This window comes from Callorhinus ursinus, unplaced genomic scaffold (assembly GCF_003265705.2).
Source record: "Callorhinus ursinus isolate GAN/ISIS: 27379988/994484 unplaced genomic scaffold, GSC_fseal_2.0 scaffold2, whole genome shotgun sequence".
Lineage (NCBI taxonomy): Eukaryota > Metazoa > Chordata > Mammalia > Carnivora > Otariidae > Callorhinus > Callorhinus ursinus.
The window spans coordinates 19844191-19851988 of record NW_027397064.1 but is presented as its reverse complement, the minus strand read 5'-3'; positions in this window follow the sequence as shown (position 1 = coordinate 19851988).

The window sequence follows — 7798 nt, the reverse complement described above, 5'->3', positions numbered from 1 at the left end:
CTCAAGTCTTGATCTCAGGGTCCCGGGATTGAGCCTCACCTCGGGCTCCCTGTTCAGCGGGGAGTCTGCTTGAGGATTCTTTCTCCCTCTCCCTCTACCCCTTCCCCTGCCCACATGCTCGCTCACTCTCTCTAAAATAAATAAATAAATCTTTCAAATTTAAAAAACAAGACAAAAAAACCCAACAACTCTTGGATATTCACACAAAAACTGATACACAAATGTTCATAGCAGCTTTATTTATTGTGGCCAAAAAAAAATGGAAACAACCCAAATGCCCATCAGCTGATGAATGGATAAATAAAATGTGGTATCTCCATACAACTGAATATTACCCAGTAATAAAAAGGAGTAAATTACTGATAATGCTACAATGCGAATAAACCTTGAAAACATTATGCTGTATGAAGAAGTCAGAAAAAAAAAGGCTACCTAGTGTGTGATTCTACTTATACAAAATGCCCAGAATACATAACTCTATAGAGACAGAAAATACATGAGTGGTTGCCTAGAGTCTGGGGTGGGGGCAGGGACAGACGTGAAGAAGCGTGAGGAAGCGACCTCTAAAAGGTATAGGGTTTCTTTTAGAATAATAAAATATTCTAAAATTGATTGTGGTCATAAATGCATAGTTCTGTGGATTAAAAAAAAACACTGAATTATATACTTTAAATAGGTGAGTTGCATGGGATATGAATTATACTCAGTAAAGCTGTTACAAAAAAAAAAACAATTCTACATGTGTGTTTAGAAACAAAATGAATCCTTTAATTATTAAGGGAAAAAACTCTTGACACTCCACTGAAAATGATCAGGCCCTCCCCTGTCTTCCTTATCTCAGCAAACGGCACCATGCTCTTCCACAGCTAGAAAGCAGTGAGTCATCCTTGATTTCTCCTTCTCCTGTGCCACCTCCAAAATCCAAATCCATCAGCAACTACTGTTCATGACATCTCCAATACACATCTCTAACTTTGCCCATTTACCCTTATCCACACTGCTGCCCCCTTCCCTCTTTCCTGATCCGGCCATCCTCTGATCCATTTCCTATAAATTGCAAGAGTGACTGTTTTAAAATGGACATCGGTCTGTGACTTTCCCTGGCACAGACCCCTTCGGCGGTTGCCCACTGGAGGACACAACATCCACCTGCACCTTCACAATTGCCCCAGCATTCCACCCTCTAGATGCACTGCTCTCTTTTCTGTCCCACAGTTATGCCAAACTCTTTGTCGCTTCCGGGCCTTTGCACATGCTACTCCGTCTGACTGGACCAGCTTCAAGTTTTTGTGTGACTGGATGTCAGCCGCCCCTTAGGTCTCAACTCACAGGTCCCCTCTCAGAGAAGATGTCCCTGATGCCTCATGTAGAGCGGTCCCCAGTGTTCAATTTCATGGTCCTTATCAAAATTTGTAATTGCCTTATTTGTCTACTCTTGCCTTGCTCATTAGGACCGAGGTTTCATGTCTTCTTTATAATACACTTATAATTAAAAGAAACATCCTTTTTGGGCACCTGGGTGGCTCAGATAGTTAAGCGTCTGCCTTCAGCTCAGGTCATGATCCCAGGGTCCTGGGATCGAGTCCCGCATCGGGCTCCCTGCTCCTTGGGAGCCTGCTTCTCCCTCTGCTTCTCTCTCTCTCTCTCTCTCTCTCCCTCTCTCTCCCTCTGTCTCTCATGAATAAATAAATAAATAAATCTTAAAAAAAATAAAAGAAAATAAAAGAAACATCCTTTTTAATGAAAGGGTGAATGAAAGCCCATAGAAACCCTACATTTTGAGACTGGTTAGAGAGGGATCCAGCAAAGGTGCTATGTTCCTGCAAACTTAAATTCATGATCATGGGAAAAAAACAGGACTCTCAGATCCTAGTGAGACTATGAAAGATGTTACAAGGATTTTTGTTTATTTACTGAACTCAAACAATAACAACAACATACAAGACAAAGAGAATATCTGCAACATTTTATGGAATGTAAATTCATAATATGGGGTATAGAATAATTAATTTCCTCACTTATTATCCTAGTTTGAATTCAACAATTTGGTATTTCCCTCATAAATAATTCCAAAGAGATGCTTATACATTTGTTCTGCTTTGTGTATGGATAATATGAATTAGGGAGGCATTTTTCTTCTGGGTGTGGTTCTCCATCCCAAAGTTGGATGATTTTCTAAAATTGAACGTCTGAGTCTCTGAGTTACTTTTCTCAAGTCATGACTCAAAGGGGGTAACAATTCGTGTATATTCAACCAAAATTCTTATTGTTGCAGAAGAATAATACAGCGTATTTTAGAATCAGTTGCTTGGGGATATCAACAAGAAAGGTTGCCCATACTTCAATCAAATGAGGGGCAAGGAATGAACGGGGGGGGGGGGGGGGGGGAAACGGGGTAGTGGGCAGATGTCCTGGAGAACTGTAACTGCCCAAGTCTCTGTTTTTCTTCCTTCCCCCAGGCTGAACTTGAGTCCTGATTCTGACTCAGGATGCCTGAAGGGAGGGGAGGAGATGTGTACATTTGCAACACCAAAGGTAGCCTAACATGAAATCAGGGTTGAAAAACACAGGCCAGGCACTGTGAAAAGATCAGGTCACCAGCAGTACTAAGACGGCCAGTATTTGGAGCTCCCCAAGAGGAGGCCTTGTCTGCGAGTGACAGTCATGGAAACGTGTATTTCAATGCAATATGATAAATGCTCTGAGCACCTCCCGATGGGAGTACGGAGAGACCTGTCCCCGAGTCGGTCATATTTGTTACGGAAGGATGAGGGAATTTTGAGGACTCAAATGGAGCAAGGGTTCTCTATTGCTACTTGCAATTTTGTGTTTCCAAATAACTTTTAGTGATTTGCTTTTGGAGAGAGGCATCCTCTTCACCAGCTATCAACCCGTCTTAATGGGCCTGTGTAGCTTTAGTGCTCAGTTTGCTAAAATAATAATAATAATGAAAGGAAGCTAAAAAGACCTGACAAGAGTTGTAAAAGGGCATTCCGGACCGCATTCTATGTGAAGAAAAGTCAAGCTACCATATTTGGATTGGGGGGTTGCCTGGGGTTGCTCCAGGAGGGGTTAGGGACTTAAATGTGTGATAGATGGTTTTGAAGATGGAAGATGGGAGATAAAGAATGAGAGCTAGCACAGCTTTCATTTAAAAATATCTGGGCTCTGTGAATGGTCAGCTGTCCAGGGAAGTTCTCACAGGGGCATTTCCACGTTGGCAGTGCAAGCTGGAGAGGACCTTGTACTGTCTGCAACATGAGCAACACCCAGCGGTATGCCAGTTCATAGCTTTCAAGGGATCACAAATATATTCTGGTAGTTTTTCATTCCTTTGGAGAATAAAATGCCTAAATATACACACATTCACAATATACACAGCGGTTACAAATCTAGCTATAACTAAATGTAACAATAAATTGTTCTCTCTTTAGAAGATTCTGGCAAATGTATCTTAAAAGTTTTGAAAATATATCTGTAGGACTGGTCTTCAAGAGAGAATGGAGCTATTCAGATAGGCACACATATCTGGTAGAAGTCAAGCTGAAGGAGGTGTGATAGGAACACTTTTTGGAAATAGAAAGAATTGAGCTTGAATCAGACTGCACCATCAATTAGCTGTATCAAGTCGGGCAGTTGCTTAGAGTCTCTGATCCTCATTTCACTATTAGAAAATGAAGGTGATCAAAACCTGCTTGAAAGGAGGATTAAATAGATGATTATGTAAAATTTGGTGGTTCTTATTAAAGTGCTGGAATAGGTTCCTGGGGTTTGCTAGTCTTTCTACTTTTGTGTTAAAACTTTTTAAAGTGGAAAGTTTAAAAAAACAAACAAACAACAACAACAACAAAAAAACTGGAAAGCCAGTAATGGAGAATAAAGCTCTGGAGACAATAGAAAGATCAGTGGATAGGGAGGAGGGAAGGATCAACAGAGCAGAGGACAGAGGATTGTTAGGGCAGTGAAAACACTCCGCATGATATTGTAATGGCTGATGTGTATCATGATACATCTGTCCAAACCCATAGAATGTGCAACACCAAGACTGAATCCTAGTGTAAGCTGTGGACACTGGGTGATACTGACGCATCACAGCGGCTCCCTGATTGTAGCACGTGTCCCACTCTGGTGGGGAAGGCTGTGCATGGGGCGGGCAGGGGATCTATGGAAGAATCTCTGTACCTTCTGCTCAATTTTGCTGTGAACCTAAAATGGCTCTAAAAAATCAAGTCTATAAAAAGAAAAAAAAAGTCTGTAATGACGCCAACAACCTAGCCTACTGAGTAATAAAGACAACTGTTAGACATATATCCCATTATAATATTCAAGTAAATGCCAAAAGTGGAAACAGTCTGATAGACTATAGAGGGTTAACTGGGGTCTCTTTTGGGCGGAAATTGATAGGTACAAAAGTCATTTTGTTTGCAAACCTCTAGTGCGAGTTGACCTTTCTCCTTTAAGAAACATTCATGCCTCATTATCTATTACCTGCCAATTGTCCAAATGTTGTCTAGAAAACGACAACCTCTGAACTTCAATTTAAAAAAAAAAAATCGGTCATTAAATGGGAGGAAATTTAACAAAACTTTATGTTTTTACCTAGGCTTTTTTTTTTTTTTTTTTTTTGAATTGTGTCTCCTTGCTGAGACGGGAAATTTGAATGGCTAACAGACAACAGAGTGAGTCAACAGTGGCATCTAGTGTTCAACCAGATCCTTTCTGCAAAGCTCCTGGACGGAGGGAAACAGGATCCCAGTGTTAATGTGATGCACATCTGCTACGTGGAACCAACCCGCTGAGATCAGGGAGGTGTGCGCTCACCTCAGCGCTTATGGTACTGCTCCTACAGGCGTTCACCGGGAAAGGACGCGGGTTGTCCTAAGTCCAGGGACACCCAAAGTCCCGAAGCCTTAGAGCACCCCTGGAGTCTTAATAAGGAGTTGGTTCCATCCCCTCTGCCTCAGCATCCTCTCTATCCCAAGTTCAAAGGCAGAGTGATAAGCCTTGAGAGTCCCTAGAGGACAAGAGCCCTGGCTGATTGTTTAACAGCCTTCTCCTGGAGTAAACTGAATGGATCTTGTTCACTTTGGGAAACAATCCTGGTTTTGCATTAACTTTTTCCTGAGATACTGAACTCCTCGATGAATAAAGAATTCTGGGGGAAACCATTTGACCTCTAACAGTCTATGAAGAAGGGGCTAACTTTTATGCATATATGCCAGAGATTTGCAACACTTTTTTACTACATTTTTTTTTTTTTTTTACTAGCTGTGGAACTCCTTAGTAGAAAAAGTGAAGTATTATTTGGAATAACAATGTTACAAAACATAGATAAATTCAGATAAAATAGGTGAAAGGGGCGCCTGGGTGGTTCAGTCTATTAAGTGTCTGACTCTTGATTTTGGTTCAGGTCATGATCTCAGGGTCATGAGATCGAGCCCCTCTTTGGGCTCCTGCTAAGCGAAGCGCCTGCTTAAGATTCTTTCTCTCCTCTCCCCCTGCCCCGTTAGAGAGCACACACTCTATCTCTCCCTGTCTCTCAAAAAAAAATTGTTTTAAAAAATAAATAAATAATAAAATAGGTGAGATATAGCTGCTCTATTTAAAGCAGGAGTAGGTGGAAAAACTGGATCCCCAGTCACTCAACCTTCTAGAACCCCACCCTTTCTCTCTCCTGTCCCCACCCGCTCCCCCTCAGCCACTCCCCTCACGTCCCATTTCCTCAGCCCCACCTGGTCCCAGCTTCTGAGGGTTTTCTGCAGAGCCCTACTTCCTCCCAATACAGGCCCTTTAAACTTAGATCTATTTTCTTAAGGTGACTGTCAACAGGAAAGCACCTGCAGACCTGAGCAAAAGATACAAAGTAATTTCATACAGGGACAAGTGTAACTTACTCAACACAGAAAGCTACAGCAAGCAACAAGGCTGCACAGCCCTTCTCCAGTTGGAAAAACAAGCTTTCCTTTCTTTCTACATCCGAAAAGGTGCCCCACCCTCCCCCTCAGCCCCTTGCTAATGACACCACATTTTTGGATGAGGACGCCATCAGATCCATTGAAGTCTGCCCACCTGTCTTTCCATAGGTGTAATTAACTTGTGACCATGCAAGCAAAATTCTGAAGGTTACTGGAAGGAGAGTCAATGTGACATATTCCTGAAACTTTGTACCATGGAGCTTTCTCTACAATAATCCTTTCAATTCATGTCTTCATTCTCTAAGAGGGCATCATTAAGTATCTTCCAAAGTATCCAAACAAAAAAATCAGCATTTTGATGGCTGGAAGCCACTTATTCCTCTTGACTGGGAAATTAAAATCGTCTTCCAGACAGGAAACTGACAGCCATATCTTATAACTAAAATGTCATCTGTATGGTTTTATCAGAACATAAAATAAGAAAAACTCCTCTTGGTCCACTTTACTTGGTCAAGAGAGGCGCGAGCACTTGGGAAGCTCCGTATAAAAAATGGCATTGTCATCCCTACTGAAAGTTTATTCATGAGAGTTTACACGGAGCAATTTCTACAGACAGGATTTCTTCTCACTTACCTCATTTTCGGATTTCTCAACCTCGGCACTACTGACATTTTGGATCATTCTTTGACGGGGGAGGGCGGGTTCTGTCCTGTGCGCTGTAGGATGTTAGCAGCATCCCTGACCTCTACCCACTGGATGCCAATAGTCCATCCCCCCGAGTTAGGACAACCAAAAAATGTCTCCAGAAATGGCCAGACGTCCCCCCGGGGGACAAAATTACCCCCTTCCCCATTGAGAACCATTGCCTTATACGAATTAACTATTTAATTCTTACAAAAATCCCTACACATTAGATAGCTTTATTTCTCCTATTTTCTAGGTAAGGAACCCAAAGTCTGGGTAAATTCCCCAGTTCTACACCACTGTACTCAGTGTGGAGCCCAGTAATCCCGCTCCAGGGTATGTGCTTTAAATGACTCTGCTACATCCTCCTTTAAACCCCTAACCCCCTTACTGACCGGGATCCACAGCCATCTCAGAAAAGCCAGTAACTTCCCTGGCCCTGCCACCATCTTGTGAGACATCGCTGCTTCTTCCACAGGACTGTCCTCTGTGAAAAGAAAGACAAAAGTGAAGTTAGATCCCTTATAGGTTTGCTCTACTGTGTGAAACAATTCCTCAGAATTGTTCCTATGGCTTAGAGGTTGCCATAAAGTTTCAAGAGCAGTCACAGAATCAAATTTTGCTCCCTACATCTCCACTCATGGTGGAACTCCACCTTCCACCTTTAAACTCCTCCCCAAATTTGGGGCTTCCTGATTCCCTCTGGGACCACAGCTAGAGCCACCACAAGTGGGATCTTAGAGGGTACTTAGTCTGTGTGGATCAAGTTCCCCGCATTAGCTCACTTAAACTTCATACCAAGCCTTCTACTGATATTGCTACAGAGAAAACTAAAGATTAAAACCATTAAGCAACTTACCCAAGGCCATCCGCCTTGTTAGTGACAAAGCTGAAATCTAAATGTAAAAAGCTGTGCTTTTCGATGTAGTGTTCCATGATTCATTGTTTGCAATAAAATAAAATTTTTTTAAAAAGTGCTCTATACTTTGATACGTTGTCTATTAAAACAAAATCTTAAGCTTAAAAAAAAAAAAAAAAAAGGCTGTGCTTTTAACCACTAAGATACCCGTTGGCCAGCTATGGCATCACCGATGTTTGTGATGAAATTACAGCAGCCCACACCTGAAGCAGCAAACAACACCCTAAGACCGAGCCTTTGCTGTCGGAAGCACCAGCACAGATGGCTCATTCTAAGCTGC